Source organism: Pieris rapae, chromosome 9 (genome assembly GCF_905147795.1).
Source record: "Pieris rapae chromosome 9, ilPieRapa1.1, whole genome shotgun sequence".
NCBI lineage: Eukaryota > Metazoa > Arthropoda > Insecta > Lepidoptera > Pieridae > Pieris > Pieris rapae.
The window spans coordinates 9,709,127-9,724,033 of record NC_059517.1 but is presented as its reverse complement, the minus strand read 5'-3'; the positions used below and the strand labels follow the sequence as shown (position 1 = coordinate 9,724,033).

The following is a 14,907-nucleotide window of genomic DNA, read 5'->3' as shown; positions in this document are numbered from 1 at the left end:
ATTTATTTAAACTAAAACATTTATTTAAAAGTATCAGAAAATATATTTACATAAAATTTAATAAATCATAATTAAAACCACGCCCACGGATTGTCAATAAAGCAGGTGGACAATTAATTATGTATTCCGATTCATTTATCGACCTAAAAACAGAAGTAAACTACCTAAATATTAACGCTTATTTAAATTTTTATATGACTATTGTTCTTACATATTTATTTTGTGAGTATTGTGTTTGCCTTCCTTGACATGTGACATCAGTAGAAATTTCGTTAATTTCGTCGTTATTTTAATTTCACACAATAAGATTGGAAAATGCAACGCAAGGATGAGAGAAAAACGAAAGAATTTGTAAGAGGCCTTCACTCCGTCGAAGGTTGTACACTTATATTAAAACAAACTTAATATAATCCTGATTATGATTGTCCTTGTACTGGACACAAGGTTTTTTTTAATTTCATTTTTATGTTCATACATAATTTTAAAAATAAAATCCTTTTGATTTTTTTAACAAAGTAAAACAAATATAAACTACTACTACTACACAAAAGAGTTTTAATACTGATAGTACTGCAGAATTACTCATTTATCAAATCTTTGATATTGGCATGTTCCCAATGCGATATCGTCAACTCGTCTAGCTGGCTTCGTAAGGTGCAAGCTTCGCGACCTAGGTACTAAATATCTAGGGCTGTTAACATTGTTTTATATGTAAATTAATATATTTTATATACGTTTACAGACTGTTTAATTACACGCCTTGTGAAAGCAACGAAGCGTATTAGATATTTTTATTAAAACTTTTTGATAGTTCTATAATTTTACACTTGTTTATATGAACAAATTTATCGGTTACAAAACTTCAAAACTCCCCTAAATGTTTGAATTTTGAAGTGTTTATACATAACTGTCGTTTCAGGTACACGTACCAACCTTAGATGTTTTTTTAAATTTCTTTAAAATTGATAGACTAAAGTCACTAATGCAAAAAAGATTACAGACTTACTTTGAAATAAAAATTTGTGAATTGTATTTAATTGCATAATATTTTTTTACGTTGTCTTTTTTAATTTGTCTTTACTTACGTTTAGTCTATGATAATACGCTTTTGACAAACCGGAGTTGTTCTAAGCACCGAATCAAATACAATCTACTAAAATCACGTTGACAACCCTACGTGTGACATAAGTAACAAACTCGTTGGATGAGTCACACACAAGTTGTGCTTAACACAAGGATCTATGTCACGTCTTTGATAAATTACTAACTGAAAATGTAATCTTTGCTGCAATTATCATGACTAATGGCTCGTTAAATATATACTTGCTATCACACGCCCTCAGGCCACTTAAGTCATAAAATCCTTTTTTGAAAGGACCTTAAATCAGATTACAATCAGCGCGACTCCCCCTCTGGACCCGTGAGACGCTCAGTACGCATCCCCAGTTAGGACACAAACAGTAAATAAAGAAATTCCCGTAGACTAATTTATATTTCCATAGTTCTAGCAATGCACTAGCAAATAAATATTTCGTCATTGTCCCATACAAACCGGGCCCCTTTTTAATGCAAACAAAAAGGCTGTGCGAGCGCCGGTGCATGACTCACAAGCGCTCCGATCACTTGTCTCCCTCTATGCGCATCTTTCTCTTTCATCCAGTTTCCATGCTATACTAGTTTTGCGCTCACAATCGAAAATAACATTGTGTTAGGTCAAAGGTACATTATTATTTCAATTTACCTTAGATTTTAACAGCAAAGACATTCATGGAAATCAATTGCAAATATCAAAGCGTTATCTTCATAATAAATTTCAAATTAATAGATAATAAACAGTAGAAACTGTAAATTAACCATAAGAAATAAAGATAACTATGGCTATTTAATAAATCAAGTAAAGCAAGAGATTTCACAGCCATTCATATAATGAAGAAAAAAAATATAAACGTAAACAAACATATTCTCATTAAATTATAATTGCCACATTAAAATAAATAAATCAATGGCAAGCCGGTTTCGTTACGATGTTTTCCTTCACCGTTCAAGCGATTTAAATGCGCACCTAGAAAATTCATTGATGCACAGCCGGGGATCGAACCTACGACCTCAGGTATGAGAGTCGCACGCTGAAGACACTAGGCCAAAACAATATTATTAACGGTAGTAGCGGTAACACTTTAACTAAGGACCATGCCTGTTGGCCATTATATATGTTTTTTTTAATTGAAATTAATAATCTTTAGAATACTTTTCAAGCTATCTTAAAGAATTTTTATCACGATTTTAATTACGATCACAAAGTGTCTCGCGAAAGTAGTCAACCAAGATTAATTTATTAGAAATTGTATACCATTAATAACATGAAAAGGAATTTATAAATTTAGAAAGTATCCATTTACTTTTATTGCAAGTAAGGATATTAGAAACGATAACGAAATACAAGTTCACCTTCCGGTACAAATAAACTATCCAATAATGAATATATCACAGCTGCCAAAAATACATGAACCAGTTTTTCTTTCAATAGAGTCTCTATAAGTAAGTAGTGAAAAATATCCAATTTGTAATAATTTTATATTAAAACCTCCCTCAATAAATAAATAGCCCAACATATTCTTCATGTTTTCACTTTCACACAGCCATAGCAGCACAGCCGAATTAGATATTACATAATTAATAATTTTTTCGTATATACATGAACCTTTTTTGCTGTAGAAAAATATAAATAAATAAATACTTGAATTACTTTTCGATCATTTTTATTTATACATCAGCTCAACTTCGCTACTCATTACCCAATGCATGATGTCAAAAATTACCTTTATAACAAAAGCGAAATGCTAATTCATGACAATTACAGTAAAACAGGAAATTTCATACATTTAACACGTAATTGCAGCATTTACCCTACATGGTCAGCGTTTGACCTGAACAAGAGTATTCAACAACATTATCATTTACATTTTAATAACTTTAACCGAAATACGACTAAATAGAACACTTTAGTTACCAAGTTTTGATAAACTGTGCCAAAGCATCGAATCAAATCAAAAATCATTTATTCATATAGGCAAACATAATGTACACTTATGAACGTCAAAAAAAAAGAACATTAAATGATTCTAATTTTACATTTACTGCCAGTTCTCAAATCAAGGGCGTAGAACGGAAGAGAAGAACTGGCAATAAACTATCCGCCACTCTTTTTATTATCGATAAAAAGCCCTAAAAATATAAAGAGAATATAATTTGAATATTAAAAAAACTAAAGGGTCTTGTCGCTCAACATTGTTATCCCATAATTCTGCTTAGTCACACGACAGTACTTCGTAGACACTGACAGTCTTATTAAGAGAATGAAAAATGATAAAACGAATTAAGCTCCACATAACACGGTTTAAATACTCATCGCCAAATTACATAAGTATATGTGGGAGACCGCCTACAATCTGTAGAAAGTTAGACATTGTTACAAGAGGCTGCGTTTTGAACTCAAGCAATCTTTAGACCCACACGGCCTTGTGGAAAGGCTTTATGAAAGAACTTGCTTAGAAATCTTCACACGACTAGCCGCTTTCTTTGACTGCAAACTTGTGTCACGGCCGACCTCAGTCAAAATTTTAATGTCGCTTCGTTCTACCGCAACTTATATGCTTAATTACGAGTACCTTTAAATTTTGTAAAACGTACTACCAAAATCGACGTTTAATTTTTTTTTATAACAAATAATTTAATATCTAAGGATGCGATATTCATAAATATGTGAGTACCATGTGACTACATAATACAAATATAGTTGCTTCATTTATTTTTATTAAATCATGCGCGTATTTTATTTTAGTAGTTTTTTTGTTCTTAGTTCATAGTCTTAACATTTATTATCAAAACAATGTATACAAAACATTGAAACAACTATTTGAAAATAGTAAATATAGAGTTTCTTGTCCATTCTTCTCCCAATTAAACTACTATTGGACTAGACTTAATTTTAATCATTAATTATGACTTTCAAAACTGCCTTTTTAATAGGCTTAACTAAAATAAACTATTTACAACCATACATGCGATATGTAATGTAAAAAGATACTTTGCTTAAAAAGAAAATAGAGATAAGCCGACTACCGTAAGTGGTCTAGAAACCTATCTAAATAGTTCAAAACCTTCATAAGATCGCTCGAAGCCACGAGCCGTTTTGAGAAAAAAAAAACTCTTTTGCCTCCAAGTTTTACAGCATTCGTGGTCATAATGGCATCCCAACAATGGTAGCCTCGGCTCGTTAGCAATCCCAGTAATTTCTTCTCATTTTCGAGATTGAGCTCGCCTCATTACTTTAATTACTATCTAGATGGAGCAGTTAATGCGAAACGTGGATATAGACGTTATACTTGCATAAATTTACTAAATTGTTGAAGACGCCAGCGGTATTATAATTGTCTGTTCAAAAATTATCGAAAAAGTTTTTGTAATTAGTAATAACAATATATCGTTTATGTGCAGAGGAAGTGGTATATTTTGATTGAGAAGAAGGCATGCAAATGTCATTATAATTAAGATATCACAACAAAGAAAACAGTTAACTTTTAGGAAGGAGATTAACTAGTTTGATAGCTATGGCGTAACTCCCATAATTTGTGTGGTTGCCTGGATGCGAGATGGCTCGCAAGCGATAAGTCCGCCAGTTGCCCATTTAATTATACCAACTGTATTATATTTCGGTTACATAAACTTTTACTTCAGTTAACAAATAAATAAATAAAAAGTCCACGAAAAGGATTCGTACCACATTACAAAAATCATAGTAAGATATTTTTTTCTAAATATGTATATATCGAAATAAAAGATGAATACACAAATATTAATAAATAAGAATAATAATGCGTAATCATGAATGAATTCATAAGTAATCATATTTATCAAACAAAACATTTTTACCTACCCACATTTTACGTAAACGAATATAACCAGCTAATACATTAGCATATACAAGAATAAACGGTATGTAAATGAAACGTACGATTACCAAATACGGACAAATCTATTGAGGCCACAAATGAATATTTAAATACGTCTATAATTTTCTTGATGACTGAATCACAGTTTTTTTAAACAATTAAGTGTATTTCCGCATGAAAACAAAGGAAAATGGTATTGAATAGAGAATTTCCCCCGACTAAATCAAGGCCCAATAGACAAATTTATTTAAAAGTTGTCAAACAGGCGGAGGGTTCTTCTGATGTTAAGTGACACTCATACTTCCAGAAGGCTCGCAAATGATAGCCTTTTGTGAGTTGGTAGCATGAGAAAGCGGACTTCAGCGCAGAAAAATGAAATATAATCAGTTAACAAAGACAAACTTTGAAACCCAAGCAATGATGAATGATATTTGCGTTTTTTTAATTATTGGTTACCAACCACGGTCAAGGTAGGTAGGTTTTAGTCAAATAGTTTTATCTATAGCCAGATCTTTAAAAGAATATGAAAACTTAAACTCAATTTACGTTTAACGAGAGTTGAATTTATTCGGTTATAATTCTCTAATTTCGTTTGAAAGTTGTAAAAACCAATACAATTTTCAGATTAGCAGTGGTTTTTCTGAAGCCTGGTCATGTATTACACTGGTGAAAAGTCACCATTTGTTTTCAAATCGTGTAATCTTTTGTACATACGACATGGCATCAAGAATTCCGACTACCTACACAACAATTACCCCGAACCTTCTGCAGCACAAATATTGATTGAACGTTTGAAGCAGCGCCCCCTATAAATACTTATATCAATATGGATATAAATAGTGACTGATAATATCGCCTCTTCACCCAAGGGATTCCGTAATTCAAACCATTCAAGACACGCTCCAATCACTTGTACGCATAACATAAAAACACATAGAAACTGGGGGATATGCAGTATTACCATAAAGAAATAGAAAGCTGATATAGACCGGTTAGTGTTAATGGCGCTATATAGACGTTTGTCAATTGCATGACATAAGAAAACAAGGTTTGCTTGTAAAATTACGTTCAGTAGTCAACTGGTAATATATCGCTTATATTGCTATAATAAAAAAACAAAAGCGTGTGTACTTATGTACACGCGTTAGTAGAAATTCTTTGGAGTAACAGGACAAAAATTTTATCTTTCACCTTATGTTTGTAGAAAAAAGTAAAATATTGACAATAGCTTCAGGATGTCGGATTTTTGTGACGGTGTGCGGGCCATTGTTTTTCCCTAACGCGCCAAACGAAATATGACTTATAAATTGTGTTTACGACATCTTATTAATAAATAATAAGAGCGTTATTATAAACACTGGTACTAACACTCAATCAGGTTTTAGTCTGAAGATAGCTTTGACCTTTTTTTCATAGAACAGGGGCAAGATGATGATATGATGGTGATGATGAATGATAACACTCTCACCTGTCAAACCGTTCTACATCCCACAGGTACAGTATTTTACAGGTAGAGTTTGCGCCGAGTCTATAAGCGTACCATATAATATTGTATCATGTAGCCACGTCAATGTATAGCTGGCCATGTGGAACCAATGTAAAGGTTACATTATCGACTTTAAAATGCAAGACGTGTTGACAATTTACTCTTCCACGCTCAATGGTCAGCGTTTATGGTTAATTATTTATATTTACCAGTATGGTATACTAGAAATCGTCACATTTGTTCATTCTTACAACGAGGTAAAGTCACAGTAAAAAATCGTTTATTCTTTTAGTTATCTTTACACTTATAAACGTCAAAAAAATGCATTAAAAGCTTCTAATTTTGCATTTACTTCCAGTTCTCAAATCAATCGTAGAACGGAAGAGAAGAACTGGCAATAAACTCTTTTTAATCGCCAAGTTTTTTTGTTTTATACAACGGTAAAACAGTTAAGGAAAGATGCTATTCTCATATAGTAAATTTCTAAAATATTTCAAAAAAATTAACGCTGCAAACTTTTATTAGGTCTGGGATTCAGATTTCTGTATTCGTTTCATGATCATTGCAATCTAATAGTCCAGTAAGTGATCAGCCTCCTGTTCCTCACAACGTTTTCCTTGACCGTTGGAGTGAATGTTAAATGCACATAGAAAGTCCGGGTATTGAACCTACGACCACAGGGCTGAGAGTCGCACGCTGAAGGCACTGACCAACACTGCTCTTAATTTAAATTACTATATAACCTCTTCTATATCTATCAATTCACGAATATGAATACCAAATGAGATTTCATTCGTTTACAAATAAAAAATTGTAAAAAGCATCCCGCTTTCATCCGTCTCCCCCCCCCCCCTCTCCTCACGTCTCTATTAAAAGTTGCCTCGACGCGGGGTTCTATAAATTGATTCCCAACCATAAAAAAGCCTTTTCTCCATATAAACATAAATACAACATTTTTATCATCATAACTTACTGTTCATGTTTTGTGTAGTATTTTATTATTTTGTAATAGATTATTATTATTGAAAATAAAGTATCATAAACAAATCATCGGTAGCCTGCATTATTTAAAACCATAAGCTTAGTGAATCTTCTAAGAAAAAGTGACTCAATTTCTTGTACATTAATTTCGCGAACGTGAAAGGCAACTGTTTCACTTAACGGCATTATTCGTGCCAAATAAATTGTAACAGCCATACAGTAAAATCTAAATAAATTAAAAATTTCGTCGAAAATTTCTTCTACAAGGACCGTTCAGGTATTATTATACGTACGCAGATTTACTGCAATCTCCCATGTCAGCAAAAGTAAACAAAGCTCTCAAAAATAAAAGTACTTACACGTATCAAAAGTTTTTCGTTTTTAAGCATAGACAATATGTGGATAACATAAAGTAAATAATTACCGTTGACGTCATCACCAAATGAGAAATGTATTTAAAGAAAAGCTGTGTAAAAAGGCTTACTATAAAGTTAGCGATTATCTAGTTGATAAAAGGGCCTGGGACTAGTGCTGGGCAGGCAACTTCTAATTAATTTGCTATATTTGTTTTAAATATTGTGGAATTTTTTGTTGTACCGAGAGTTTTTTACGCCGGCTTTTACTCTCGGCCAACACCTTCTGTCTTCTTTGCCGATGAGTTAGCGATGCTAACAGATTCGAATTTAATGACGTGGAATAAGTAATACCATGGTGATCTTATGTTCCAAAATAAACGTATTTCACGTATTTGAGAAAATCAAAAAACCCTCTCCCCTATAGTGCTTACGTAATACATCAACGGCCCCACACGAGTCTTGTATCGTATAGCCGAATTTGGCATTCCTAGGTATGAATTGAATATTATTTCTCAACCACAATGTAAATTGAGATTGAATAACAGATATAAGGTTAATATTGTTACAAATAGAATAAAACCACATTCCATAGCCATTTTCTACATTGTTTTCCAAATAAAACTCAATAACTAGACGAGCCGTACAAACTGCCACATAATCCCCCGACCCCGTTGCGCCCCGGGGCTATTTCGTTTTGAAATTCAAATGCACGAATAGAAAGTCCATTGGTGCACAGCCGAGGATCGAAGCTAAGACGACCTCAGGTATGAGAGTCGCACGTTGAAGCCACTAGGCCAACACTGCGTGCATGTGGTTGGTTTGCATTTTTATATACATGTATTTACGTATGTATAAATACAATTGCTTTGCATCTACTGACTTAAAAAACTACTAACTTTTTTTTTAAATACTACTTATTGGAGATTCCAAGACTTTCTAGCGTACATCTGAGATTCAAAATACCTCTAAACAAAACACTTTTTACCGGATTGAAGCTATGTATTATAAACTTAAAAAGGTGTCGAATGTCAAAAAGTATCACAGCTTTTGTTATATAAGTATATACATATATACGGACCGTATAAGTGTATATATATACTTATAAGTTTATAATGCATAGCTTGAATCCGATAAAAAGTGTTTTCTTCAAATGTGTAAAAGCTATGTTAATAAAAGACAATAAAATATCTCTAGTTTTTTTTTTTTCAATAAATTTAACAATATTTTCCTCGTAATAGAGGAAATCGAAAGAAAATTTCTCGCTTTTTAACTAAAAATTAGAAAGGGACCAAATAGATCTGCCAAGAGCGGAAAGCATAAAATTTCATGATTACTACAATCATTGGTGAAAGTTATATTCTTTCCGACATCGACATTTATTGGCACGTTTGAGAGGCCCGTTGCTATATTTACCGACGGATAACGAATCGTTCGAGTTTCTACGTACCCTATATGATTATGAAAATATTTGCATATAACTATTAATAATATTAAATATATAAACTCATAAAATTAAAAAAAAATCCAACACGAAAGAATTATAATATATTTAAGTCTAAGAAGTGTATTATACACATATATATATCGTTTGTATGTTTGTTTAACTTTATCTAGGTTAAACAAATAACGTTTTAAATAACATATTATTGAAACAAAGATAATATATACAGTAAAATCTCAAGTTAACTTATATTCAGAACAAAGGCGAATCACGAATATTCTAAAAGCGGATAATAGAAAAACGGTCCCATATCAGAGACACAGTGCACTCTTATCTGATAACACGATAACGACAATAAACATCCACCTTGCGATTACTGTCCACAATGGATTATGTCTTGTAAATTTCCTTTTGTATGTTCTAGTTATAATATATTTTTTACTTGTATGGTTATGCAATATGTATGACTTTGTGTTACAAACAACGTTATAACCAACACAGTTTTAAAAGATTTTAAGATAGTACCTTTTTTAATAGCATTTGATTTTATTAGGCAATATAGTAAGTTGCCCTTCGGTACAACGATAAAGCGGTCGGGTTAGAACACTGTCTATAAATGTTAGCCTTCCGTGACTGACACATGTCATCGATATTTGGATCTAAAGCATATATCTAAAGGAGGTCACAATCTTTCTCTTCACCATGTTAATTGCAAATAGAAAGAAGAATACATTGGTGCACACCCGTGATTCGAACGTACGATCTCAGAGTTGAAATTCGCTTGCCCTACAACACCGCAATGTTAAACTCATGGAAACACGAAAACAAGTCAAGTTCCGAATACTGCCTATAGCTACTGCCTGCTGCCTATATATAGCTTATTGCCAATTCACAATATGCAACTGCTCCAACTAAATTAAAACTTGAATGGGCCAGTTTAGCCATTCAATCGCACCAAGCATTCTACAAGGTTGCCGTCGGCACAAATATTCCATAATAATTGTTTGAAAAGTGTGTTTCCTTATTCACGAAAGTAGGTATATTTAAACCTGCTATTGAAACTTATAGAGTTAAAATCAATTGAGAACAAATCTTATTATTAATAATATCTCGCAAATAAATTTATATCTTCTTTATTATCCTCTTGTATAAACACTATTTTCTCATAGGTATACAAATAAATGAAGGAGATAATTTTTATCAAAACTTTTGTATTTATTCAGCGCAACTACCAAGAAATTCGGTTAAGACACACATTATTAGTATTTTCATGTAAACGATTTTTTATATCATTTAAAATGAATTAATTTCAATTGTTTTATACTTCCTGAAGAACTTTTATATATGTATGTAAAAAATATATTTTTGATAACTTTTTCTCTTGTATTAGTTAAAATCTTTAAATTTGAGTATATAATTTATACATATAACCACTATCAACCTCAGTCAGATAATAGATCAGTGTGGAGTCAGCAAGTTGACGTATCGGTTAGGGTTTTTCAAGGCACGCCCTACAATAATCAAGACTATGAATAAGAACTTAAAAACGATTCTATAAAATAAATATACGATTTACAATTTTATTTAAGCGATTTACGGTAATAGCACTACCACATTTAAATTCATATCTCGTTCGTCATGATCAAATAACTACGTGCTAACATAGCGTTCAACGAAGACAAACTGTTTTGTAATATTTTGTTTGCAAATAAGCTGTAATATTGTTTTGGACACGTGATGATAACGTATGCCAATTGCCAAAGTAGTAAAAACAATTGACATTGAAACTGACTTATCAACGATGGTTTAACTTTATGGTTACATACGTTATTTTCCATAAACATAGAAAGTATTACTCTAAATTTAAGCGTACGACCAACCGGCTCAGAAGATAAACCACTCCTTAGATGGAAATTGTATTGTTGTAAACTCCCAAGAAGAGAAAATTATAACTAAATAAATTCATAGCTTTTGTTAAACGTAAATTAATCAATAAAGCTTTTTATAAATTTGAGGAATATTTAAATAATCGTTGTTATTGATTTGCTCTAGTTCATACAATTTGTATGACTCAATACTTAGCGAATGAAAAAAAGGGTGGCGGAAAATTTCTTGCCTTGCCCGCTCTACGTCCTTGACCTAGAAGTAAATGTAAATTTTTGAATCAATTCAACATCTTTTCTGTTGACGTTCATAAATGTGTTTACCTATATTTTGACTTTGACTTTGAAATTCTATAGTGTAAAAGTATAGTAGTATACTTATTGCGAAAACTTATAAGTATCATCTTATTTTTCCTCCTAAATTCCTCCAATCTACAACTCTCCTACTGCACGACAACGAAAAGTCTATATTATCTTTGCATTGAACCAAATTGTCTACTAAATCTAGTATCATTTCATTCATTCTTGGTCATTTTATTTTATTGTGTATTTGTCTTATGTTGTCTATGTTTTTAATTGTATTTTTTTTAATTCCTATTTTTAGCAAAACTTATGTTTACATATATTGTCGTACAATATGTACGACATAAATTAGATAGAAGATTTTATAAAATTATCAGTAGATTTCGTAATATGTATGTAGGCGATACGCCCTACGAACTGTTTCTATTTCGTTGCCGTTATTAACCTCTTGTAACTTGCGTTTGGATACCAGACTTATTAAACATATAGGAATATGTCTAAGGTGAGATTGAGTTTTGCCAGCGCCATAGTGCCTTGGCAACTACACGAAAGGTCAGAGATTTATTCTGACAGTTAATAAATTAATTTTTAAAACTTCACTTTCAACTTAACCTACAAAGTACACGAGAAAAAGTGATAAAGTGATCTGATAAGAGCGTTGCAAAAACGATTTTCCGAGACAAATTTCGAGAAAAGTGCACACGAAATGCGATAAAATCATGCATATTTTTAATGAAGTTAGCTGTTTTTGTTGCTAGACTCGTCATATATTTATTAGTATTCATTAGTGATTTAATTTTAATATTTTTTTTAAAGTCAATACTTTTACGTACTTAAGAATTTATTTAGTAAACAGTATAATATCTTGCAATTTATCGGTGCTAAGGTCAAGTTGACCTCAGAGCAAGGGCGTTTGGAACCGTTTAATCACTTTCAACTACAATCATCAACAAATGTCTCTATTTCCCAATGCAATGCGAGATCTGACCTACAGTGTTAACAATATTTCATTAAAAACATGTTTGTATTAATAGTAGAAAAAATCTAGTAAAACAGTTGTACGGTACACGCGATTTTCTATAAGTGACTTTCTTACACCAAAATCTCTCTCTACATTTAACATAGGCCTACATTCTACTGTTCTAACCCCGTTCAAGACAAATAAGAATACGGACGGAATTCTTATACATTCGCTGACTACACTGATAAATGTAATTACATACTACTTATATTTGGTCGTAAAAACCGATAGTCGTAACATCCGATAATATTGTTATTAAGTACCTAATACAATAGAACCTTTGATTTTGGCCAATATGTTGTTCTAAACGATATCGTCGTATCGGTTTTGACTGTATTATTATCAAATGCTTTTAAAAAAATATTTTTTTACTAAATGAAATTAATTTTGACATGACATCACCGCGCCAAGCCTTTATCGCTGTATATCAGTTAGTATCACTTTGAAGACTGATAAATCGTTTAACAGAGTGATAACTGATAAGAAAGGTGGTTATTTTAACGTTAAAGCAATTGTGAACTACAATTTTAAATATAGACGATTGTTAATTCGCAAAAACATATTATACGCAACCCGTTCCGCCTTCGTGCCATATATATTAACGATTTAAAGAATATTTTTACATTTAACAGTATATATGAAAACATCACGAAAATATAATTCCTAGTTGAACCACATTTATAATGATTAAAAGACTCTTCTTTCATAATTAGTTCCGTGTAATTCCCTACCCATTTTTCATGTCATAATAGCATGATTCATGAAGGCCAAACACTTTTCATATACGGAAGTCAGACAGCGCTCACTGGCGTTTCTGTACATAGAGACGCCCAGATAAAATTCATAAACTTTAAATTTCAGACAAAAGCCACTATTACGGTCAGAACAGTTGATCCGCTACGGGCTATCTGGGTCAAAGCGACTAGCAGTTTTCACTTTAACAACTTGACAGCTGAAGCCTCATCTACTTGTCGCATTGGGTAAAGTTGACCTACAATAGACTAATACAAACGTTATGTTACCTAAATCATTTAATATTTAATCTAAAGACAATAACCTAGTTTCAGACGAAGTTAATTCTAATTCCTTCTGGCAGTCACTGAACATCAGATGCTTCTGCCCGTTTGCCGCCTGTTATATGTCAAATTTTATAGGCACGGTCGGATATTTTTTGTTACGTGATACCGCCGCCCATGGACACTCAATGCCAGAGGGCTCGCGAGTGCTTTGCCCGTCTTTTAAGAATTGGTTCGGAAATACTTCAGTGGGCAACTGGTTCCACAAAGTGGTGCGCGGCAAAAACTGCTTTGAAAAACGCTCGGTTGTGGAACGGCGGACGTCGAGGTGATACGGGTGGAATTTCGTATAAGGAGACTCATTTTTCTAACTAATTATATGACCAATACAATTAGGCTTTAATTAAAAGATAGCCGTCTATCGTTAAGCAAAGCTGTTACCAAGGAAAGCCCAGCATCCTTTAAATACATAGAGGATCTTCGCGTTGTGTGTATTCGTTTAATATTATAACATCCAGTTATACCAGAGCTAAACTTTGCATAAATATGCATTTTACATGCACGGGTCATGCATCATAAAACCTTTAGTTTTAAATGTATGACATACGAAACTTATTGTTTAGTTTACATTGCAGGCTTTGTACTAGAATAAAAAAAAGTAGTATTGAAATGCACTGCATATTAATCGAGCGACTTTATCCCACAGCATTGTGGCTGTTGTAATTCCGGATATCAAGGTCCAATTACTGCCGTTTCACTCGGCCGAAACAAAGCCTTACACCGAACTGAATTCTCTCAAGCGTAAAACAAAAACTCCCAACAAGATGATCGATCGTGACTCACCCGCCATTTAATCAATTCGCCAATAACTGTTCATTTGCAGACGAGAAAGAGCAACCTATAAACAACATTATATATCTACATCCTAAAAAACCCTTAATCAACCAATCCATCAATTGCATCCAAGGTAAGTGACCTTTTCACGGTATTAAATCTTAGTCAGCGTAGATCCAAGCTATTAGCTGAACCGTCGGAGCGAATCGCAACGGTATATAGGAGAAAATTAAAAAAAAAATCACACGCGTACAACTGAAATCCTTAGCAAATCACCTAGTCACAAACACGTACACAGCACTTTTGGTAAATAAAAAAGTTTAGGCCGGTGTTAGACGTGCGCACCGCAGCACGGTTGGGGGGAGACTGGTGGCAATGCGCCCGCGCCGCCTCGCCAGCCAGTTATCAGCCTTCGGAGGGACGGAGTGAGGGGTAGAGAAAAGTTTACGTGTGACGTGGGAGATAAGGCGAAATTACTTGCTGGGAACCAGATGAACGCCGGAATTTTACATTGTTAGACAATTAACGTGCTTTAGGAGCGGTTTGTAGAATGCCATTTGGATAAAAGATGGAGTATTAAATGAACAGATACATTTGAGCCAAGAATGCCCTAAGCTTACAGTACAGTAAAATT

At 32.9% G+C, this 14,907-nt stretch overlaps 1 protein-coding gene across 15 annotated transcripts in view; it reads right to left on the bottom strand.

Annotated features, from left to right (window-relative positions):
• The window catches only part of LOC111002933 (MAP/microtubule affinity-regulating kinase 3), a 129,970-nt gene that overhangs the window by 48,564 nt on the left and 66,499 nt on the right, over positions 1–14,907 (bottom strand). For 7 of the 15 annotated variants that reach the window (XM_022273223.2, XM_022273227.2, XM_022273228.2 and 4 more), the window contains exon 1: positions 14,527–14,653. The exons of 4 other annotated variants lie outside the window; for them this stretch is intronic. The gene's annotated coding sequence lies outside the window, so the exon portion shown is untranslated. Of the gene's footprint in view, positions 1–14,415; positions 14,662–14,907 lie in introns of those variants that run through there. 4 more of the 15 variants (XM_022273224.2, XM_022273226.2, XM_022273225.2 and 1 more) reach the window with 4 other exon arrangements.